This window comes from Melospiza georgiana, chromosome 6, assembly GCF_028018845.1.
Source record: "Melospiza georgiana isolate bMelGeo1 chromosome 6, bMelGeo1.pri, whole genome shotgun sequence".
Lineage (NCBI taxonomy): Eukaryota > Metazoa > Chordata > Aves > Passeriformes > Passerellidae > Melospiza > Melospiza georgiana.
The window spans coordinates 1,897,250-1,922,792 of NC_080435.1; the positions used below are offsets into that span (position 1 = coordinate 1,897,250).

The 25,543-nt window shown below is 45.7% G+C and overlaps 1 protein-coding gene across 5 annotated transcripts in view; it reads right to left on the bottom strand.

The window, feature by feature from the left end:
* Positions 1 to 25,543, bottom strand: part of ACTN1 (actinin alpha 1) — an 85,297-nt gene that overhangs the window by 53,707 nt on the left and 6,047 nt on the right. The window contains exon 1 of one of the 5 annotated variants that reach the window (XM_058025485.1): positions 18,669 to 18,754. The exons of the other annotated variants lie outside the window; for them this stretch is intronic. The gene's annotated coding sequence lies outside the window, so the exon portion shown is untranslated. Of the gene's footprint in view, positions 1 to 18,668; positions 18,755 to 25,543 lie in introns of those variants that run through there. 5 annotated transcript variants of the gene reach the window in all.

Here is a 25,543-nt window from a genome sequence, read left to right on the forward strand (position 1 = left end):
TTCCTATGAAAACAGCTCATAAATGTCAACTTGCCTCCAAGCTCTCTCGTAACAAAAATTAAACAGAGCTGGTCTCTGCATTTTATATGCTGAATTTCCCACATGTTTTATAGCATTTCAAGATATACTGGAAGAAATCACTTTACCACACTAGGATGCAACTATTTATAGACTGAAAAGTGGCAGCAAACCACTGAAAGCCAGACTGTTCAATTCCTGGTAGCTGAACTCCAACTGCTCAGCACAGGATAGGGCCAAGACACCAGGATGAAAGCAGCCTTACATTCCTGATGGCAGCCTGCACCTTGTATCTCACCATCCAGGTTTATTCAGACCCAGTACTGATTTCCTGGTGAAGGTGAGGTGCCACCCACCTGGTCCCAGGAACAGGCTGTGGGGAGGACAGAGAACACCTGGCACTGTAACACAGAGCAGGACATGCAGCTCTGCTCCAGCCCTGGCCTATCTGAGAGCAGGGGCCAAAGGTACAAGACTTGTTTTAACTTGAAGCAGGTCAGGGAAGCACCTTCCCTCTGGTGGATTCCCAGGCAGACACAAACACAACTGCTGCAATGAAGACTCATCTTGCTCCTGCCATGAAGGAATATGTGTGGGACGTGGCAGTTCATTCTAAGTCCAGAGATGCAGCAGTGCAGGAGCTGATCTGGCTAAAAGCCCTTCTGCAGTGTAGGTTCAGAGACATCTGGGACTGCCCAGGGCTTCCTGGAAGGATTCACAGGTGGTGTTTTATCTGGGGCTCTTCCTTGGCTGTTTACTTTGCTGATGATGGGAAAGGGAGGAAGAGGAAGTTACAGCTTCATTTATCCAGGTTTTTAAAATACAGAGCTATGTAAACAGGTTGACTAATTGAAACAACTGAATGTATTGTCCACTGCTCTGTATGAACATTGCAAAACTACCACAAAGCACTGTCAAAAGTTTAGGGACTCTGCAGCTCTAGAACATAAAAATCATGAAATAATCTGGTTTTCTAAGGGCAAATGTTTTGGATAAAAGATATGATAGCTGCATTTCAAGCAAGAAAGGGCCTCCAGAACAGTGTTTGGCCTGAAGCCTTAGATGTCCCTGTCAAAGAGCAAGGAATCAGAAAGGATAGGCTACGTGGCATAGATGTACTATGCATTTGGGCTTCACTCCCATCACCAGTAACTCCAACTCTTGGATAAAACATACAGAAAAGAAGTAAGACTTTTGGCTACATTCATCCCCTTAGCCATCATCACTGTCCCTGACACAATGTGCTGTCAACATTCAGAGCTCTCACAGTCATTTGCAACTGTGAAAATGCATAATTCCCAGCTCCAGAAGAGTCAAGGTTTGCAATTGTTAAGGTCATTCACCTGAAATAGGATTTTCCAAAATTAAGAAACTTGCTCCTGGGTCAAGATGACTCTGATTCACATGTGCTACCAAAGAATTAAGGGCCCCGAAGATGCACAAGGATCTTACTGTGCTAGAACTACCCTGCACAGGGCGAAAAGCTGCTCTGTGCTGCAAAGCACTTCAGTGTGACACTTGAAATGAGGGCTGAAGTAAGTAGGCAGTGTTAGTCAGGCTGCTTGGCAGTGGTCTCAGCACACCCACAGCCTACCTCTTGTCATTTTCCTATACCAAGATCATAGTAAACTAGAGATTTGATCCACAAAGACTGATCCTCTCTGAAAAAGGAACAGTTCACAATCCCTACAAGTGACACAAACGTGTCTGAACTGCAGCCCCCTGTGCCTGAATCCCCCCCCACTCTCCAATGCTTGGAGCCATCAGTGCTCTCAATAGCCACATCCATGCCACAGTGCATTCTGCCCTGCTTTGGTCCATGCTGCTGGTGCTGCCAGCCTAACCTGAGGGGAACGATGCAACTGTGCCAGTCTGCAGCAGATCACACCTCGCAAGTCAGGCAGCACAAACAAGAGCAAGAAAGCAATTGGAAATGCAACGAGCAGACAGCTGGCATCAGGGGCTGGCACAAGTGCAGGCTGATGTCTCAGCAGAGGCTGAAATAGGGCCTTAAACATAGGTACCTCATATTTAATAAAGTGAAGAAGGGGATGGTACTGAAGAGACATGAACTGAAGGGCATGTTTAAAAGTGATGGATGACAAAAATTACTGCTGCAGCTGTTTGGGTGAGAGTGATTGGATTGCTTCGTGGAGGTCAGGAAAAAAAGAATTGCCATTACTCAAACATAAGATAATTGAGAGTCTTTGTAAGAGCGGCATGGAGATTCATCAGCCATTCTGGAATAAATAAAATGTCAGGTCAGAGCAGGGAATGTCACACCTATTGTTGGATAAAAAGATTTAACTAATCTGGGGGAAGGTAAGATACTGAATGTTTACATGAAGGCACTGTAAAAAAGTCTCACTGCTAACTCATGTGAGCAGTAAATGTCTCCTGAAATCCAAAATACAGAACTGAGCCTTGGGAACCCTGAAAAGGGACCATTTGAGCATCCCTTCTTCCTCCCACCTGCGCCCCCTGCAACACAGAGCAACAGAGAGACTGAGAAGGTGGAACTGCTCCTCCATCTGTCCCCAGGCAGATGTGCTCCTTTCATTCACACAAACAGAGCAGCAGTTGTCACCTTTTACTGCTGTTACCTCTGTAAAGCCGGCACAGACAACTGGGGTGGGACTGAGATCTCCACTTTCTCAGGAATAAGAGCAGGTAAGTCTTTAGTGTGGCACAAGCTTTCCAGTGTGTCCATTCCGTGTCCAATTGAACCTGCAGGCCTTCAACAGCGCACAGACAAGCAGTGTCAGGATTATCAGATCCTCAGTGAATTGCTGGGAGTTGACCACAGGAATTTCGCCTCCCAGGCTTTAACTCTTAGGTGGCCTCACATATTTGCAGGTCTAGGTTCAACAGTTTTTTCACTTAGTTTAAATGAAACCACTAATAACAAAAAAAGATATAGATCAGTGTCTCTGTGTCCTGTGGTTGTGGGCACAAGTATTTATTAAGGTAATAGCCATATTTAAAATTAAATTGTACTGTCACTTTCTTTTACTTGGATACCAAAAGTATGAAAGCTACTGAGTGGTGAGATTATGAAGGTGGTCTTTTCTAGAATATTAAGACATATTCTGTGCTTAGGCATGAATATGCCATCTAAGAGTAGACTAGAACACGATTTAAGCTCTCTACAATAGCACTGAATAACAAGCTATTTCTCAGTGAACATCTCAGCCCAGGATGGGTCTAATTGAGCATCTTCATGGGCCTCAAGGCACCTGCATGGCACTGCAGGCTCCCAGCACTGACTGACACCACACACAGCACAAGTGATGGGATCTCCTGTCTTCATGCAGTAAATACAGTCCTGACTGGTACCGAGGTGAGCTTTGAGTGATCTGTGCCAAGGCTGTGAGTACACCTGGACAGCACAGTGAAAAGCAGTGCAGAGTATTCAAGGCAAGGCACCAGAAACACTGGTGGTGGCACACAGCACAGCTTAGCAATGACTATCCAACACAGGGGCTGCAACAGGCACCCAGGGCACAGTCCCCCACAGAGACTGGCATCCAGCAAACAAGGGAACTGAGGCTGACTAGTACAACAAAGCAAAGAAGGGAAGTTCACGTCTCCCCAGCATGTTGCATTCAGACCAGGATGTAGATCTTAAAATAAAGTCAGAAAAAAAGGACAGCTGAAGATTAAAAATGATGATAGGGCATAATTACAGCAGGAGTTCTGTTCCAGACTGCTGTGGTTCAATGTTTCAGACATGCCAAGAGACCAGTAACTGCATTAAGAGAGATAGAGGCCATGCTGGCTCACCCAACACATCTGGCTGAGGACAGCACAGCACTCTCCCGTGGGTCCTCCAATCTGCTGTCTTTGCTCCAAACTCACACTCCTTGGCCTTGCCCACAGCCACCAAAAATTCAGGCTGAGAGTCCTAGGGACAATATACTTAACTTTAAGGGGATGCAACCTTTAGAGTGTCTTGATCTCATGAGCAAAACCTTGTATTTTTATCTATTTTTGTCTTAATTATATTGTCTTGAGACCGTTTATGTAATTTATCAAAGCAACAAACACTATCTAAATGAAGTCAGATGTGGGACTGATACCAAGGACTAAAACCAAAAGAGAAACATTTCAGTTTGTTGGGTATTTTTGTCTTCTTTCTTTGATCTTTTATTCAACAGGAACCATTAGCAAAGGCAGTTCCAGTTCTTTGGAGCACAGTAGCTCTGAGCTAATATCTGTTAGTATTGTTTGCTATTTTAAAAGGTTGTGCTACAGGTTTACAGCCGGATTTTCCAACACTTTTACGAAAAGTAGAAAGGAAGCAAGACTTAAAGACACATGCACCAGGGATCAGCAATACTTTGGGAGGGTGCTGAGCTTGTTAGAACAGCTGCCCTAGGTAAAGCCTGGGAAAGGCAGCAAACTTTCTGGACTTAATCCAAAAGCTACCAAGGAGAATGTTTCCACTGAGTGCTGGGAGTTGGGTCCAGGCCCTGCACTGTGGGGGAGAGTGGCAGAGTGACAGAAGAAGTCTGATGACTCTGACCACGTCCAAAGGAGCTGCTGCGTTATTTAAAAGCAGTCACGCAGAACGCTTCACCAGATATTATTGGGGAAAATTGATCTCTTTTTAAACCCAGCAGCAAGATTTCCACCACCCTGATGACAGGAAAGCCTAAGGGAACATAGCAGGAAACACGCTGCAGGAGGAACTGGGAGGAAAACACAGCTAACCAGCCAGTTCAGCCCATCAGGAAATGTTTACTCTTTTTTATTTTTCCATGTCAAAACGCTGGAGGCTTCAAACTATGCTCTCTGAGAGACAGAGAACAAAGGGACATGGGGACACAAATCCCAGCATCAATGTCCTGGCCAGACAGACATTGCCATCGACTGGTGAGGACTTGGGGACCAGCCCAGGACTGCCTTCTGTTAAAGTCATGCTCTGCTCCACAGTCACCCCCTGAAAAGATGTGACAAGCCCAAATGTAACCCATATTACTGACACCACTCTGCTGTGTCTGGCTAGGGAAACTGGCACACAGGGCAGCCAGGAAAGCACATGAAATATCTGAACTCAGAAGCTGAATCTGTAGCAACTCCAGTGGCTGAGGACACACTGTGATTTAAGCACTAGCCACAGACACGGTCAAATTCTTGCATTTTCCCATTTCTAGGAGATGAGGTCAGAGAGCTCACCACAAGAGAGGACATATGATGTAAACTGGATAGTAAGTGCCAGAACTATGCAGGGTTTTTTTTTCTTCCTGTGCTCCACACATATCCAAAGCCTTTCCATTTATAGGAAAGGCCATTGGTATAAAAGGTGCATTCTACATCAGACCAGAGGAGGCATCATTCTGTCATTCTGGGTATGAAAATGTTAGCTCAGTTAAGGAATAGGAGGAAAATCTCCAATGTTTTCCCTCACTAAGAGAAGCCTTCAGATGGATAGAGGACTGAAAGAGAGAAGAAAAATCATTTATTTTCACTAAGTAAAATGAATTTACCTCTGAGTTTATGGTGTGCTAGCAATTCCTAATAAAAAGCACTAGATAGCCTTTTTTTTTTTTCTTAAACCAGCTGGAAAAAAGAGGATTGGAATAATTCTTATTTGCCCTGACAAATGTCCCAAGTTACTGTGTATTAATGCAAATATCTTAGAAAAGAGCAAAGACAGAAGAAGAGTAAAATCCCAACAGAACCAAAGTTAAATTTTTACAGGCAACTTTACATTATTGGTTAGTATTTTTACTTCCTTACTGTAGCTTCATTTCAACCCTAATCATACTCCCATATACTTGCTTCCTAAACTGTGAGTGTTCCCAACTAATGGCTGCAAATTCCCCATTTTTAGAAAAGCCAGTTTCAGGATAGCTCTTACAATTTGGCCTTTTTTCTGCTCTACAGAAAAGGGTCTGTTTACAGCAAGGGTGCATATAATAAAAATATTTCGCTACAAGTTGCAGAATTTTGCTCTAGCAGTGGAATTGTGGTATCTTTTGGGAAGTGTAGTTCAGATGCATTATGCTCCCCCTTTCTTGTGGAAGGAAAGTGGGAGTTCTGCAGGAACTTGTTTAAAGGCACTGTCCACAACAAGCTACCCAGTAGGACGGTACTTTAAGGGAGTTGTAATTCCCCTTGGAGACCATCTCACAGCTACAACTGAGGAATTGCTGATGGACCCCTCACACACCAGCATTCCCCAAGGCACTGTCGAGGCACAGGGCACACACACACACAGTGCTGCCATTCTGTCACCCACCATGCAGCTCCTCAATGCGGCGACAGCAGGCTGTCTCTAGGAGGACAGTCACTGGGAAGTGAACGTGGCAGCTCACAAGATGGTGGTTTGCTGAAAAGAGAGGGCTGAGAGGCAATGGCAGGGCTTAAATTTCAATTCACCTGCAGGGAGATGGATGATGAATAGTTGAGGTGACCAATTTGAATAGGGTCAGGCAAAGATTATTATTTGCCTCTGATACTGTTGGAAAAGAAGAGGTGATGAAAATTGCAAGATGATAACTGCTATTGACTCATTCTGGAACAGAAGGAGGAAAAAGGGGAGATGGGGGGCTCTAGTTCTGTGTATTCTTGCATGAGAGACATTGCAAAAATAGCTGAGTGAAGAGGGTTGTGTTACAAGTGTTAACCTCAGTCTGGCAGTGGAGGCAACAGGCTTTGGTCCAGCAGCAGCTGGAGAGAATGACCATATGAAAAATCTTTACCATACATGAACATAAATATAGAATTTTCCACTTCTCTTCCTTTTTCCTGGAAGCATATAGCACTTATTCCCAAAAGTTTCAAATGGCAGACACTGAAATGATCAGTGGCTCTGTGAGCAAGGAATTCTATTTCCACCTAAAAAAAGTTGTATTTTAGCCTTGAACATAATGAAATCCTGCAATATGAGATATATTATCAGGTGATATGTAAAACAAATTAATTTTTAACCTCCCTGTCTAACAGAGCACAGGAGCTCACTGTGAGTCCAGCTGTACATTTACAGCATTCATGACCACAGGTACAGTCAGTCCTTAGGGAGATACTCTACAGGATGTGCAAGCTACTGCTGGAGGTGAGCATTTGCACAGGTTGCATCCACAGGTCTCTGTAAAGCTGTGCTGCATTCTGATGAGCAGCTCACCCCACTACTGCTACTAGTTCAGGTTTCCTTTTGGCACTGGGCTCTGCAGAAACTGCTCAGAAACCACAAACGACATTTTAATAAACAAAACACATACACACAAAATAGAAATTCCACCACAACTAAAACTCAGCCATCCTTCTACTCTTTCCACCTCCCACACTGAGCTTCAAACTTGCATTTAGAAAAACCCAAAGTGACCAGCTCTGTTCAAAGCATTAAAAGCTCCACAGCTGGAGCACAGACACATCAGCAGTTCTAGTCTTTGTACATAGCCACTGGTAATACGTCTGCATAAACTCCTTATAAGGGTTTCTATACTTGCTTCCATTTCCAGGCTAAGCAGAATGGGAAGAAGCCACAATAAGAAGCAGCATTAGAGAACTCTAAAAGCTGGAGTGCTCTGCTCAGACACGTCAGCCCCCCAACAGGGCACCCCTCCACTCTGCTCAACAGCTGAGGAGGGATTAGTTAAAGAGGCCAGAGGGAGCACATGGAGATGGCTGCAAGGCAAACCCTCAAATCAGAGCTCCCCAGAAACGAACAGTTTGAGCACCCCCCTCATTATGCACCAGAGAGCTTCACTGTAAACACACCCTCTACTGAGGCAGAGAGCAGTAATACAAACCAGATGCTGCAGGGAATTTTTTCCCTCTTCGTCTGCACTAAATTTAAATACTGAGCTCTTCTTTTGCCAATTTATTCTTAAAGGGCCTGTATGCTACTCTTCATCTCTATACCACTTGCTTGAATTTAACAGAACTCAGTAACCCTCCGTGCACTTCAGCCGCCCTGAGAAACACGTGCTCTTCACAAGGCCCTTCCAGCTACTGGGCCAGGACCGCTCATAGCTTCTCTACCCTTTCACCTGAGAACAAATGGAATCTTGCAGGTGAAATCACGGCCTTCAAAAGCTTCCTCCTCCTTGATATAAACTGTACTTCAGGTCTTTATCTTCTGAAGAGTGATGTGGTAGAAACAACGCAGGAGCTTGATTCCCACTTAGACTAAGTGTTTTGTACTTGCTTTCAAAAACAGGCCCGAGGTGCCAGGCCCAATGAACACCAAGAAAGCCCCACCAAAAAGCTAGTTTAACTACAGTGCCAAGGGCAATCCAAGGGCAATCCACCAGCCTTCTAGCCAGGGGACCAAAATGAGAGTTATCCAACCACAGGCCTTGCCTCTGAGACAAAGGAATGGAAATCCATTGTTCAGAACACCCGGTCACATGCCTGTCTCGGAGGCAGGGGAGGCCAACACCCAAAGAGCAGTGCCCCTGCAGACAGTGGCTCCATCTGCACTACCCTCATGGCACTCCAATGTGCCCACTACCACAGTAGAGCTTGAGTGGCTGCACCTGCCACGGGCACGAAGCCAGCACCACTTTCCTAGTGAAGGCTTTTTAAATGATCACGGCTAATCGTTAAAATGGAATCAAGCTGCAGCATCGTGGGGGCTGTGGCCCTGGCTCCTCTTCCCTTCGCTGGGCTATCAAAACCCACAGCTGCTTTGGTTATCAGTAGGACTTTTTCCCAGGAAGCTGCCTTAGCCACTGACTGCCTCTAAACATCAGCTGTCCTTGGCGACTCACACAAATCACTAGTAATGAAACAGACAACATGCCATCCTTGAAAGATCCAAAATAATGCCAGTGCACATTTTCCTACATACAGTTGTGTTCAATTCCTGAGCAGTTTCAGCTCTTCCTGAAAAGTAGCACTTCATCCTCAAAGTCAAACACTAACTTATTTATTCTTTGATAACAAGCCATTCAGGAAGCAGCAGTACTAATGAATTCTGGCTCCCTACACTACTCCACTGTGCTGGGGTCTAGGTAAGGAACAAACCTATTTGGCTCATTACATCATGCCACACCTCTAGAAACGAGATGCAGCTTGCATCTTTCCTCTTTGTTGCCCAACGTTTGACTTATTTTCTCCATTGACATAGTTGACTTTTCACAGGGAAACAGCTCTTCTGGAATATAAACTAGGTAAAGGATGGAAAATGAAAGCATAAAGTGGCCAGTCTCAACTGGGGGGAGAACTAAGTAGGGGGGTTACACAAAATCTCATACAAGTGCAGATATCACCTGATGTAATTACCAGTGATAGAGAAAGAAGATGATCAGTAAGGTGTAAACATATTTTGGTTTATAAATCCTAGCTGTGAAGAAACAGATTTAATCAAAGACAGGTGAGTAACAACGACAACAAAAGTAATGGGTGATAACTCCTCAAGGATTCAGCTGTATTGGAACTACACAAACATCTTACTGAATCCTAAATTAACACCAAATAAACTGGGACAAAACTCATGCCCTTAACAAGGAGCAGTACCCAATATGTGAAACTGCAATTTCAGGTGAGGAAAGAACAGTATGAACAAGAATTATTGACATAACAGTAAGAGCACTCTGCTCATGCTGAGCCTGCATGCAGAGCACAGTGAGGTCCTGAACGTGCACAACCAGACAGCAGGAACAAAACATTTTTGTAAGCAAACTCCTTAAATCATCTGAGGTGTTCAATGTACTTCTGTTTTACAGTTCAGTAGGGAAAAGGAGGACAGAATTATGCAGCAATTGTTCCATATATTTACAACAGATTTTATGCAGCATTTGACTTAAGTGAAGGTCAGATCAATATTCTGTGGCTTACAGTTAGCTTGCTTAGCTCTTTTAAGGCAATACAAAGGCAATCTCTCCTTTCCTGCCCCTCCCTTGCCACTCTTGGAAAAGACATTGTCAAGGTACAGAAATAATTGTGGAAACCTAGACTTTCTGTGGACATTATGGTTGCATATTAACCACCAGCAACAATAGCAGCTCTGAGGGCAGCACAGGGAGGTGCCCTTCTCTCATACAGAAAAGTGAAACCATTCAAAGGCTGGAGTACTTTTCTACCTTGTGTATTCTGACCTGAAATAGTCTTACAAAGACACAAATTTTGGGTTGATATCAGAACCGGACTGCTTCAAAAAGTCCCCAGCATCCCCCACAAAACAGGGCATCAAAACCAGTGTGAATCATCACAACACATTATTTGCCTAGACTGAGTACACATGCAGTCGTATCTCTTAACTCATACCCTTCCTCAGAGATTTTTCTTCCTTTCTAGTAAGCTCTGATCTCATCTGAAATGTATGCTCTTTTAGCTGCAAGGTCCCCAGCCAGCATATGCTGCCTTTGAAACTCTCAGATGTGGCTCCTGACCACAGGAAGCCATTTGCAGTCTGGCTTGCAGTCAAGAAGAACAAAGTACAAGGATGCCTGCTGCTTTATACTTGCAAATGGGTAGCTGGAACCACTACTTTTACCAGGACAACAGGCACACCTTGTTTTCTGTGATGCACAGAATCACAAAATAGTTCTGGTTGCAAAGGACCTTTAATCCAGTCCACCCTCCCTGCAGTGAGCAGGGACATCCTCAGCTACACCAGGTTGCTCAGAGGCCCACCTACTCTGACTTTAAATCTTTCCAGGTGCATATTTCTACCCAACACCTCTCTGAGCAACCTGTTCCAGTGTTTTATCACCTTTAGTGTAAAAACCTTCTCTCTTGTATCTAATTTAAACCAACCCTCTTGCCTGCACTGCAAAGGCCCTGAAAGCTACACAGGGTGCCTGCTTACACCCCCCATTCATTTGTTAGACACCATTTGCTTTCCATCAGCTGCACAGCCTTTGGAAAAGCAGGTGCATCCAAGTAGCACTTATTTTTTTAGAACAATCTTTTTTATTAATTGCAAGGAAAAGAGAGTCAGCAACAACAGTACAGGCTTCTCCAGTGTCTGCCAGCAGCACCTGGCTCCTCCTTTGTAGCTTTGGAGAAACCCCAGGGCCTGTTTCACACTATGTTCATATGCATGGTGATGAAGGAGACACAGGAGGGACCAACGACAGCACTATTTCTGTGACAGAGCAACACAGACCCCCTACTACAATGACTGAAAGAAACTCCACAGGTACAGCAGGGAATGAGGTTGGAGATGCTCCCACTTCTGATGTCAAAGTTAAACATGAGGTCTCTGCTCAGGAAAAGGTGAATGTCTTATTTACACAAGACATTTAATTTGAGAGTAGGATGAGGTAGCAGGGACTCTGCCTTTATTTGTAAGCTTGCAACAAAGAGTATTCCTGATAAGAGGACACAAAACCACATGGGGCAGACAGAATGACATTAACTGCAAGCCCAAAGCACAGCAAGTGACATCAGTGCTCATACCAGATCTGCTGAGACCCATCACAGCGATGGGTCCTCTCTCCACATCACCTCTGGTATCCTCCCATCAGAAAGAACAAGACTTGCAGAAATACCCAGGCCTCAGGTGGGAAGCAAATTTCAGAAAAAGATAACACCTTGCTGAGAACAGTTTCCTGCATGGCCTGGTTCAAACATTGAAGTTCTCATATTGGAGAGCTCCTGCTTGAGCTGTGCTGTCACCCAAGAAAAACAGCAATTCCCCCTGCCACATGATACACATTTAAGAGAGGAAAGGAGGAAAATGCAGGTACTGAGGAGAGCATGCTGTGGTTCCAACTGAGCCCTGGCCTGTAAAGGCAATGTAAAACCTCACTGCAACAGCAGGATACTGGGAAAAACAAAACCTCTACTTCAAGACTGGGCAAGTAGTCTGGGCAGACTACTACTAAGATGTATCTTGACTCTTCCTTACATAACTTTTTTTTTTTTGCATAGAATTTAATTATCAAGTAAAAACTAGTGCGTAAGACATGTGCCAAGCACCCTCTCACATATAACCCAGTAGAAAGGCTCCTGCACACGCTGAGGTGCCTCACATGTGCCAGTTCAAGGGAGGTTTCTTTTGCCTTTAATCATTTCTCCCATGAATAAGTAACACCTAATGAAAGTGCTCTTACTCTGACAGTATTTGTATTCTGATACCCAACTGCTGCTCATATGCCTCTCCTCAGGCAGCCTCTTGTTAAGATTACAGCAGTAAGGGCAGGAGACATGTGAACACAGACACTGCTTAACACAAAGGCCTAAAGCAGTTTAGCTTAGTACCAATTTCTTATTTCAGACTTTATGCCCAAAGATTGCTGGATTAGCCCCCTTCATGGAGACCAAACACAGTGTTCTCTATAATATGTGCACACCTACACATGACATAATTAACCTACTTTATTGCAAATTCACCCTCCAGCTCCACAGCCAGTAGTACTGAACAAGGACCTCTGCAGACACCACCCAGGGTCACTCATTATTTTGCCCCATCTTGCTCTGTATTTAAGGGTGGACACACCAATACCTCATTCACACTTGTGCTTACATCACCATCAACCTTGGCATAATCCCACAGAAGGGAAATCTCAAATACAGTACTGGTCATGGTCCTCTCAGGTAAATCATGTATTTTAGGGGAAAAGGTATGGTTTCATGATGAAGAATGACTAAGCCAACCAGATTTCCCCAGTTACCATGGTTGGATGGCCACCCAAATTCTTCACTGCTGCCCAAGGATTGGCAGCAGGAATTACCACCACATCAAGCTCTTCGACCCTACTGCCCTTTATTGGTAAACTGCACACAAATATCTATTACACACAGAAAGCCAGGCTAGCAGGAGCATTGGCAGACCTAGGGGATTAGACTGAACTTGCTTTGATGCCTGCTTGTAAACGCTCATATTCTTACATGTTTGTGTAAGAAAATGCCAAATCGCTTAGTCACAGATAACACGTCAGAGTACAGCTCATCTCTCACAAAGAGTGCCTTCCATACTCACCATTCCTAATTTTGCTGTTGCCTGACAATTTTCCTTTGCAACAGTTGCTAAGCAAAACATTTGCCGTTCAGCTTAGTATCACAACTGACACTTGATGGCTGTCCTCATGGTTACGCACAAAAAAATGCATGGCTGTTCAGTCTGGTTCAAACCACCGACAAGAAATAGATAACTCAAATGGAGGACATGCAGCTCATGTGCAGTCCTGATCACTGCTATTATGTTTGCTGTCTGTTTTCTCAAATAAAGAATCTTCTGAGCAAGGCGAGGTACACATAAGTTACTATGTGGAAGTCAAATTACCTTGGTAGAAACAGCCAAGGAACATTTACTGTCACTTGTTTCAGAAGACCTAAATATTGTATTTCAGAAATGTCCATACAAGGTCTGTCAATATCTACTGAAAACAGGTATCTTGCTAGCACCCTAAGACATCTACCACAAGTCTTCTAATTAGAGCAATTTGACAGTATTGCTGGAAGTAGCTTTCTCTTTCTTTTACAACAGCGCAGTTAAGTGTAAGACCAAAATAAAAAAGATAATTCAAGATAGACTCAGTGTGCTATATTTTTAATATCCATGGCTAAGAAACTGTACCACACATTAGCAGCCACAGCCACCACTCAACAGAATAGAAAGCAGGAATTCACCTCCTTTCCTCCTGAAGCACAAAGGAGTAGAGTCATTGAGGTTGAGAAAAAAAAGTGAAGGTCCTTCTGACACTACTAGCAGACATATGGATAGGTTTATTTCAAGCCTGTGCTTAGATCAGAAAACCTCTCCTAATTTTCTTCAGCCCAAGAGTTTCCTAAGCAGGCAGATTCCAACAACACACAGGACAGTCAAGAGAAATCCTTTTTCCATTAGCATTGGACTCATCACAGGGAACTGGGAAAAAGGTACACCTCTTCATCCTTCCTCTCCCACGCTTACTTTGTGTAAATGTTATCCATGGATGATGATGTGACTTTTCAGATAAGACAGAAAGAGGGGGGATGGAAAAAGACCTTTAGAAGAAGCAAGAGAAAAAACAGACTTCTGCAATCTGTCTTCAGAAATGGCTGCAATGCAGGTTGCTGCCAAGTGTTGAAGCTCTATGGAGGACAAATGACCTGCTACTACACCAGAGAATGGAAAAGCCACGGGCTGTGTATGGGCAGACATGAGTTTGTTAGGATGGAGAAGGAGACAGAGAGAACTGCCTTGTGCAGAAGGAGTAATAGAAAGGTAAATCACAACCTGCCTTGGGCCCCATGGAAGTTTGCTACAGTAATGCCCATGCTGATAGCAAGAATAAAGTATAGATTGTGCTGTGAAATTACACCTTTCCTCTTATCCAAAACCACACCTCAAAAACTAACGTGAATTTTATAATTAGTTCTCCACCACTACAGCTTGTACCACTGAGCAATACTGACCCAAACCCCTAAGCCAAGGGGTTACAGTCTCATTTCCCTGACTGTCACTGTTGAGCCGGTGCTTTAATTTCAGACCAGGGTAAGGCAAGAACCTCCTCTGGTAGAGATCAGGTTGTTATGGTGTATGTCAATTTCTGGCAAAATTCCCCTGGCTTCAAGCTTAGACTAAAATGAATGTAGTATGGTCCAACCCAGTCTTCATCATAAAACTGTTCATTTTCTGCTCTCCCCATAGCTCCCTTTGAAGGCTGCAGGGAGAATCATGTCTCTGCTAGAGACACGATGGCAGACTGCATAGCTTCAGAGGAATACAAACATGACACACATTGTTTCAGGGTCTTTGGTTAAGTGCTAATCATCTGGATTTGGATGCCAGTCCCGATTATGAGAAATATGTAGTAAACAGAATCAAGCCATGTGATATGTGGGCTTAACCCTCTTCCTGCTGGCAGCTGCACGTCAGCACAAAGCTGCAGTGGGAACAGCAAAACAGTCTCCACAAACCTGCCGGCCTTCTGTCCTCAGCCTGGCGCTTGCCCCTGTCTCCTCTGCAGAGCCACAGCCACACAACAAGGCTGCAGAAGGATGTGTGCAATTTCGACCACAATCAGCCCCTGGACATCTCATGTTTGGTGATCCCCCCTGCTCTGACCCAAGCACATGGCTGGGCAATACTGCCTGCAGCTTCACAGGGAAGGGGGTATGGGTAATTAAGATGCCACAGTGAGAGGCTGAAGCTGATCCTGTCTGTGGGCCAGGAAGAAATAATCTCACTCCCAACATGCTGAATAAGCCGTGGGTGGGCTGGAAGGGCAAGGGAACAGCTGTCCCAAGCCTTTCCTCAGCAAGCAATCAGGCATTGTCACACGCTCCGGTGGCACTGGCCATCACCCCGGGACACCCTGGCTGCCACGCAAGCATGTGGCACAGGGCAGCCCTCCAGCTGCTGCCACACCACTCATCACACAGTTATGGCCACACAGCCCAGCACCAGCACCGCCACAGGCTGGGGAGAGCGAGTGACCCGAACCAGCAGGCCAGAACACAGTAAGTAAAGAATTTCAGTCCTCTGCTCCCGTGGGATTCCCTGCCCTTCCATGGGATCACATATGCTATTACCAAGGCACACTGGACCTACCTAACCTTTGCAAGACTCTTACTTCCTCTTACACAGTCTGATGGCCACACAGCATTGTGCTTGTAAGGGAAATACTTTCTTCCTGCAGAAACCAGACAATTCAACTCAGAAAGTAGAGTTTTCACAGATTAAATTTAACTTGATACTTAACTAGCCTAGCTACACTTATTAGTGGCCCAGGACCTCCTCACATCCTACCTCCTACATCCTATGCAGCATACTGGTACTGCCAGAGGAAGTTAGTCATTTCCACATTAGACAGCCTCCCATGCCATGAGCCAGCCAGCTCATTTCTGCACACAGGTAAGGTATTGTTAAGTGAATTAGAATTTATTTCTTCCCTTCTCAGCTGCCAAAACTGCTAAGCCACTTGCATTGCTTTGCAGGCTACTCTAGCACTTTTTTTCCCTGATTTCCTGATGCTTAAAAACCCAACCCTGATAATTTAGGGCCTGTCTCCTGCTCTCTGTTGGCTCCTCTGTTTTTAAGACTGCTGTAGGCTGAGGTCTACCCAGGAAAACTCAGAACAGAGCCGTGACATGCTCATGCTCTTGACTTTGAACTACATTTGAAGCAACAGCTAGCAGAACAATAGATGTTCATATGAACAGTGACAGGGTAGCAAAAGCAGATCAGAGCCCATGCACTGGATACGGGCTAAGGAGTCAGGCACCCATCAGTGGAGCCACTACAGCAAAGCACCTCCCTGCTGACAGGGAATTCCCACTGCAGCAGCAACCAGCCCTATGGTATTAACCCAAAGGGAAGCACCAGCTCCCAGGCACGAGGGTCCAGCCCACAGTACAACCCTGTGTTCCCCAAGCTCCCTACTGCACTCTGGCCCCCGCTTAAAGATGGGGGATCAGACTACTGGTACCTGTTCATGGAAGAAGTCTGGTATTCTGCAAAGCAGCATGGCAAAGCCTTCAGGTTTTGAGCTTTCAGTCTTGGAGGGCTGGAAGACTGCACTTGCTCAGCAGCTTTGTTGTCTCAAAGCTTCAGCAACTGAGTTCATGAGAGCTGCACTGAGCTCTGGCAATCTCTGCAGGGCCTAGCAGGAGGCAGGTAACAGCAGCAGCTTCTCTCCCAGCCCAGCAGCTGCTGTGCAGCAGCTCTCTGACCAGGCATCAAGCACTCCTTCCACTGCACTGGACTTGAAAGTGAGACAGATGCCAAATCCCAGTCCAGGGCCAATGCTTGGGGAATCAGGCAATGTGATGTTCAGAACACAGATGTGTCAGTATTTATTTCCACATGAAAAACAGTCCAAACTGTTTTTTTCTTAGACTCTTTCCAGCTTTTTCCCATTCTCCTGCTGCTCCTTCACTGTGGAGAGCTATCTGAGTTTAACTCTTCTTCCTCTTATTGTTTTGGTAAATTAATTTTAACACCAATTAAGATTTTTCATCTGGCTCACAGTTCATGCCCACAAGTAGTAAACGTGGGAGCAATGTAGAGGCTGTGCCTTGCAAGGCAGGGAACAAACAGCTATTTCTCAGGCAGCTTTGGCTAGTTCAGCCCACTTACTCTGTCAAGCAGTAAGCACAGTCTCACCGCTTCCAACAGGACTTACTTGTGTCAGGCAGATTTCCATTCCCTACTTCAAAACCCTTCCTCAATCTCAGATATTTGCATGCCTAGAGGTGGGCAAGTTTTAAGCTGCATTCCTACCTCTGGAGAGTTAGCAGACACTTCATTCTTTTCACATGCAAACTAGAGCTATCACCTGGACCAAGCTGCAAAAATTCAAGGAATTTGGGCAGGGCTGAAGTAAAGTGGGAAAGCATTGCCTTGCTTTCCAACATAGCAAAAGGTGTTCAGAAGCCTGGAACAAAGCACAAACCTCCTTTGGCTGCCGGGAGCAGGGCGCCCTCTCCATTTGCTGCAGCTCCAAAGGGGTTGGTTTCACGGCTGACATTGAGCACTTTATTGAAAAGTCACCATTTAAGTGGGCAGTCTCACTCTCTGCACTTACCCTTCACTTCCCCCACCCTGCTACCTCCTTTTCTTTACCTTGGGCTCAGCAGTGATCAATTCTGATCTGGCACAAAGCTCACTTTTCCATAGCACATTCAGGTACTGATGCATCCAACTGAGAAAAAGTGACAAACACAGTCCGACTGGACTAGAGACTCTGAAACTGCATCTGGAGTTAGTCTTGTCCCAAGTAAATGAGGAAGGGAGAACATTCAGCACTTGCATATGCCAAAGTTAAATAAATTAGGTGTGAACCAAGATTTTGGCAGGTATTTGGAATCATCGGGAACTGTAAATTTGAATATACTTTATGTCACCCTCTGGCAAATTCTCTAGAATTCACTTTACAGACAGCAATTACACAATACATTTATTCACCCCTTTTGTAAAGCTGCAGAAGTAGCAAAGTTTACAAGTCAAAAAGCAGATAAGCACTATATAAACTACATTCAGAGCTCTGCAGTGCATTATCCTGAATATACATACGTGAAATATTTTGACCAACTAATATCTTCTTGGGAAAGCAAAGCAAGCAGCAAATGGAGGGTAAACTAGATCCCAGTTGGCTCGATAGAAACAAGCATGTCTAGTTAATATTTTTATTCTGTTCTCTTCTACTAAGATCAGAATGGTGGTGGTTGTTCTGGGCACTGCAGCTTCATGACAAATAAGCATCCTTAAAAATTGTGTTAAGGGCTCACATGAGAAGAGGTCAAAGGAGAAGATGACCTACCAATCCACCACACAGGAAAGTCAGAGTGGAACAGAAAGCCAAGTGAGCTCTGCAGATGGCCCCCTCTTCATGACAGCATGAGGACAGCACTCATTCCCAGAGGCACACTTACCCAAGGGACACCTCTTACTGTGTACAGCACTGATGAAGAACTTTGCTCTTTGCCTAGAGAGCTGCTCCTCTGGGTGGGCTGTGCACCCTGAGTACACACCACCTTCAATCCCCACAGCCTGACTGTGCCCAGTACAAACACTCCTCTACCTCAAGCACCCCACTGCTGCCCCACTCACAAGCAGAGCAATGCTTGCTCAGAGGCTGCTGGAGCCCACTCCCAGTGTGGGGGCTTCTAAATAACCTCTGAAGGACAGAGGCACCACCAAAATAGTCTCTAGGTGAAACAGATAAAAGTAATTGTTAAAATCTTACTAACAAAAAGTTTTAAAAGCTCTCTCCAGCAGCACTTCATTTTGTTAATGTATCAGACCATGAAAGCCAGCAACTCACCTAAGCAGAACAGCAATCTTCAATCCAAAGCACGTGAGATCACTGAACACAATGGCAGAATAAGATGGGAACACATTTCCCTTCCCAGCGCCTGTTAACGAAGGTGAGGGAAGAAAAGAAAGGAAGAAGAGGAGGAGGTAGAATTTGGGATAGGGATATACAGGTAGAAAAAGATATCAAGGAGTACTATAAGATTGCTTTAAACTCAAAGCAAAATTTAACAAAATACAGTATGCGGTGATTTTATTTTCTGGTTATACCCTCATCAGAAATACACTACCAAATACTGCTGTACTATGCTAGAAGATTGAAAGAGTGTTAAGAAAGGGACATGTAATTGCAAATTCGTAGCGATGTAGTGAAAGCAAATATCTGAAGCTAAACATGACAGAAACACAGAAGAACCCCTTTGAAGTGGCCATCACTAGGCTTGGTCCTGAAGAGACACTTGGGAGCACTTAATCAGGGCGTGCTGACAGTGGCTGCACCAACACCTGAAACCAAGTCAAACACATGGCGGTAGTGCAGAAGAACATGGAACTGGAAATCATTTCTTTGAATCCAGCGCATTACACCCAAGCATCCCATACAGGATGTACTGAAATCAGCACAAGTGGTCTTGAAGTAATACCTAAAAGCAACAAAAACTAAGGTAAATTTAAAATCAGTTACCATCTTTTCAGAGCTTGTTGCCTTGCATCATCTGGGAACCACGCTCACAGACCAGAGTTCTGTGGTGCAGGCAGGTGTACAAACACAGCAGAAACATGGTCCCTTTCCCCAGTTATCCTGCAGCCTACAAGCCCCATAAGAGAGTGCAGGAAGATGCAGGGAGCTGACTTCCTCCCCACCCGACTGACCACTCTGCCCTGTATGGCAATAAATACATTTTCAACCTTCCACACAGCTCTGAACAAGTTAAGTATAGGACAGCAGCAGTGGAGGCTGACAACATGCACAGGGTCCAAAGGGGTAAGGACATCTCTTCTGTCCTAGGCTAAATCCAGAGCACATGGAAGAAATACATTCTCATCAGTTCTTTTTCTCCATTTGACAGGCCAGGGGCCATGGTGCAGACCTGCCTCTATTGCCCAGCACCACACAGGAATAAAGCCTGGAGACTGCACAATAACTTCTGAAGAGCAAAATTAAAACCCTGCAATGGGAGTGGGTTTTGGGTGGATACATTCTGTGTTATTTTGGGGTGTTTTTTTGAGGGCGGCAGTAGTAATCGTGTTTGTTTGATTTGGGTTTTGCTAGTGGTAGTATTTTTTTTAAAAACCTCCTCCTTAGGCCGGAAAGATTTTTAATTTTTGTGACTCCATCACAGGCCAAATATTGCCAACAAACACCTTCCACAGCAGCTGAGTACAGCATGCCTGCCAGCTGGACAATGAGGAATTTTACCACTGCACAGCCTTTGCTTGCTGTATTGCATGTAGTCACCCACCCTCACTCCTCCTCATCCAGCAGGGCCCTCCATTTCAAAAGCTGCCCACACTCGATCCTCACCACGGCCCTCCTCCTCCTCCAGAAGGAAGAGCTCGAGTTACAACAGCTTCATCTCAGGAGGTAAATGTGAGGAAAGGCAACAAAGGCCAGAGACAAGCATGCTGACACTGCCCTCCTGCCAGGGTATAAAGGGAAAGCAGGTGGAGCCCTCAGGAAAGCTGTCTCACTGCTCCCAAGAGAAGTGGCTGAAGAAAGCTGCGAGTGATGTGTTTGCCTGGAAACCCTGCAGGAATGAATCTGCAGGGCCAGAAGCTGAAGTCCCTTGGCCTTGCCCATGAACTGAGTGCTTTAGCAGGTGGAGGGAGAGCACAGGCACCACACATTGGGACAAGAGGGTCCCTGACAGCAAGAAGACATTGAGCCTGCTGTGACAGTGATGTTCTACCCTGTATAAACCAAACGTTAAGTACCAACACATCACACCTTCAATGTCACCTGCTGCCCTGGGAGTTCCACCCAAGGCCACCATCTTCTGCCACAGCCTGCAAAAAGGCGGCTCCTTTTTGACAGCACCACCCTAAGCCAGGCACACCAGCTCACACCCATGGGGCTCTGAGGCATCCCCCTGCCGTGGAAAGGCCACACGGTGCCCGCTGGGGCTTGGCACAAGAGGCACTGGCAGCTGTGCCAGGCTTGTCCCCTGCATCCCTCTGAGACAGCAGCAGCAGCTACCTCTCACAGGACTGCAGGCAGAATTTGTTCCAAGCTCTGCAATCAGAGGATATTCTGCTTCAAGTGCTTTAATTACTGTAAGCAGTTCACTAATTACAGTAGTAATGATTGGATTACGGCCAGTTAACAGCTTTAAAGAAATAAGCCATAATAGGAGGGGGGGGAAAATTCTCTTTTGGGTTTAGGATAGAAAAAGATTTCAGCAGTCCACCCTGTAGGAGGCTGTTGGTAGCTGGCTAGGTCAGACTATTTGCAACAAGCTGCAACAGCAAGGACCTGTGTTATGTGTCACTAAATGATATGTTGGCACATGACAATTATCAGTGTTGGAGGAGGTGAGTTTGCAGGAACAGAAGGTCTTCTGTTAGTGTGCTGACCCCATGTGCTCCAACACCTCTCCATGACTGGACCCAAAAGACACGATGCAGGCAGGTGTGTGCATCCTACATTATTGACCTGGTATCATGCCTGAGATGCTTTATCTCATCATGCAAGTCATGAATACAGGCTTTTAGAATGTCTTAAGAGAGACCTGCTAGCTTGAACCAAACAGCTAAAGGCAACCACTCACACTGCCAAAAGCCAAAGGCACTCACCAAAAAGAACAGCAATTTCCTTTTACTAGCAATTGCTGCCAGCATTGGGAGGACCAGAAATCCATACAAGTAATGGGCAGGGAGGCTCCCTCCACACCTGACACATACACCTCCTCACTCCTTCCCTGACCACAGAGCAGCCTGCAGAAAAGCAACTGGACTAATGGATCCCTGCAAGAAGACCTATCCCAAAGGAGACATTGAAATAAGGGGGACTGACTATCAACTCTGGAAGATAAAGTTTTTTGTGGCCCTTTTCTGAGAAAGGCAAGAAGACTCAGATATGAGGCAGGCAAGATTACCAGACACACAGCCTCGGCACTGTGCAAGGCACCTTCCAGAAAACAGGAAAGCAAGATCCTACTTTACAGAAGAAATTGCCAGTGTGTTGAAACTACAATAAAGGCAACAATACTCATTCACAGGTGACTATCCTGATGGTACAGCCAGCCAGCAGTGTGCCACTGCCCTGTGGGTCAGGTAGCTCTGCCTAATCAAGAAAAGCCAATCCCTTGCACCACCAGCAGCCACTTTTACATCTCTACTCGCCCTAGGAAAAGCAGGTCTCTACACCTCTTGCTAGCCCTCACCCACAACAGCCAGCCCTCCATGGTAACACACCACCATTGTACCCCCTGCAAAAGCTCTTCAGTTATTCCCCTTGCCTCCCCTCAGCAGTATCTCCTTCTGCTTGCTTTCCTTACTCTCTTTTCCCTTCAGAGCTCTTCAGCTGAGGACTGGCAGAAACTGAGTTTGGTATCACTGGCTGGAGGGCGAGGATTTCTGGCAAGAGAAAACCAGTAGATCTGGGCATCTTGCCCAGAGTGAGTTCACACTTGGCTCACCACAGCTGGAAATAGTCTCATCTCTGGCCAGAGTTCCCCAACGGCCCAACAAAACCCTTGGGAAACAGCAAGTTTCCACACGCTGCCCATTTTGAAAGAGCCTGGAACAGGGGTGCTCATGACTGCACTACGGGGCTGCACCCAGGCAGCGTCCATGCACAGGCCCTGATGAGAGAGCCACAGGCTCGCTGGCTTTGTGTGCAGAACCAGGTGGGGCCAAGACCAGAACTTCCTCTGGAGATGCTCCTCTTGTACAACAATATTGCAAGCAGGGCTAGAGGGAAGGCAGAGGCTAGCCTGACATAAATAAGCTCTAAACAGCTTCAAACAGCCTCCTTTTTTTGGCACTGCTTAGCAGTTAAGAAATTAGCTTGCTTTTTTTTTTCAATCATGGAGTCACTTTTTACAGTTTTCCTGGGGATAATACATTTAAGTAGCAGAACTGACTTGCCATGTACTGAAGGGTAGATTTAAATAAAGTGAGTGAGGGGTATTACAGGTAAGGAAGTACTTGGGTAGCAAGATAAACTTTGCTGCTGTAGAGCCAAGGAATCCGGCCAGGAAACAGGGCTCTAGGATGTACACATCATTTTCCATGATGAAGAAAAGAGCACTCAGCTGGGATGCAGAGACCATACATGGTTCTCTCACTCTCTCGCATCTCTCAGAGGCCTTTATGGGCTAGCTCCTGCAGGGAAGATGTAACAGCACAACTTCCATTTACAGCAGCAGTGAGGTTCAAATGCTTAGCATCATATGAGTGAGGAGTAGCAAGTGCCCTGGCTGCCTGATCCAAAGGACATGGAAAGCAGAAGTCCTGCCTCTACTGCCAACTGGCCTTGGTTCAGCACCTCTGTAGGACACGAGGGTCATCCTCAGCGTTATAAAAGGAAACACCAGTATTCTGTGTGAAATTTCTCCAGCCATCCAGCACTGTGTTGATGGAAGGAGCAGAGCAAGCCAGCTGCCCATTCACACTTTGCTGTGTGACACACACAAGATTTCACAGGGGTCCCTCTGAAAAACGAGGGCCATGCATAGGACACATGAGCAGAGCCCACCTGTGCTGTCCAGAAGGGCAGGCCCCACACTGCAGCCGTGCACAGCCACTGCCAGGACGGACAGATTGACAAAGCAGCAATCAGCTGACCATCGAGTCATCCCCTCCTTCCCACTGACCACACAAGTTATCTAGGAGCATGTGGAAAAAGCTGCTGCTCAAGAAGCCTGCCCTGCAGCCTCACCTGCCTATGAACTATCCACACTGGTGCTCCCAGTAGCCCTGGATTGCTGGTGTTCAGAGCCCTACTTGAAACCACTGCAATCTGACTGACAGGCGGTGCAGAGACACACATTAGTGGTGCTCACTGTAGTGAGTGTAGCCAAGACACGGTCTTTCCACTTCCCATCTTGGCTCTAATACCATAGAAAAATGACAGGTTTGCTGTCATTTCTCACACCACAGGGTTGAACACATTGCCAGTCTACACAGATAGAATGACAAGTCAAAGACTTATCTGGATGAAAGACCAAAATCCCCTCTGTTTATGGGCGCATTCCCCAGCCCTGCCAATGGAAGCTGTTTCAGATCACTGAGGGTTGAGAATGTCCCTGCACAGTCTCATCCATGTTGTTGTAGTGCTTCAAAGCAGCCATGGATTTGGAAGCAGCATAAGAGAGGACAATTGCAGGTAAAAGCATGAAGAGAGCAAGCTGCAATACGTAGGAGAGCTGGCTTTCAAAGGCCTGACCCAGCCCTTACCAGTAAGATACACTCATTGCCAGCTGAATGGCAAAGACACAATGACAGTAAGCCAGCATGGGGAAAAAATGGTTCTGCTTTACCACCTAATAGGGAGCCAAGAGGTTAAATTGGCACCAGGCCACACCACATCCTATGACCAAGTTCTGCTCTCATACAGTAGGGGAATGAGAGCAGGGAAGGCAATGGCAGGAAAGGAATTGGAAGTAATTTAATTAAACATATTCTTAATTAATTTTTAAATTAATCATATTAATGCTAGTGCCTTTATTCACCTAAGCATTTTTTTGATTGGCCCAAAACGTCCCCAGTTCTGTCCCAGGGATCCGAGTGACTTTCGGGAACCCGTATGTCAGTCTCATGCACCGAGGTCAAAAAGAAGTGGTGGGTGGTTCCACCGACTTCAGTAGAAGGCTTTTCTGGCATGACTAACACCAGACAGACAGTACTGCTGCTGACAAGTCCATCCCACCACTCTTCACCAACTCATCCCCACAGATCCAATCTCTGAGTAACAATGCTTCAGCCCCAAAACGCCAGAGTTAGAGCAAATCCTATGTCTCTGTGAAGAAAAGGTGACTGCCTTTCTTGCTGATGTTATGTTTTTCCCACCCTGGCAGTTGTCAAGCATACTATACCTGCTTTTTCCCCCCCTCAGGCACAGTTCACATATTGCTTTGATGGGATAACAGGGTTTTACATTGCTATAGAAGACTTATATAAAAGTCATGCTAAGCATATTCCTTATGATAACCATCATGCTTCCAACAGTCACACATGGCAAGAAATCAGTTTTATATTCCCATACAGAAGAAGAGCAAACTCTTGCACAGTCTTCCATCCTCCTCAAACACCATTTCTCAGACTGTACAAAATACCTCTAAAAATCACAGCAATCCATCCAGCAAGCCCCTGGGGCTGACACAACATATTCAAGTGAGACCAGTCCATTGTATGTAGTATTTTTGCAGCTTCCCAATGTTTCCCCAGACAGTTCTCCAGCCTCTTTTCTACACTGACTGCTTTCTGCACCTCATTGTCAGAAAGAGCACAGCCATTCTCCAATAGCATAAGTGCACCCCAGAGAACAGCCTAAGTGTCAGGCACAACAGTGATAATCCACAGCCAGATGGAAAACACACTCAGTCCTTCACCAGCACAGTTTTCACCATCTCTGTCACTGCTGTTTGTGCCAACCTTAACTCCAGGTCAATGTTCTTAGTGGATTTCGGTGAGTAGCCACAGAAAAGCACACAGGCTCACAAACTGTGAGGCCAAATGAACCCTGCTCCTCCTCTGTCACCTGACAGTGCATGAGAGCTGCACCTCTCATACTGCACACACGATAAGAGCAAAGTGCCTGCAGCAGGAGCAACTGGGACCTCGGGGCTAGGAAGAACAGTCAGTGGCTCGCTACTGTAACGTACAGTTTCCAAAAGTGTGACTCCAGTGTTCACTTTTACCCTGCAGGTTTGCTGCCCCACATTC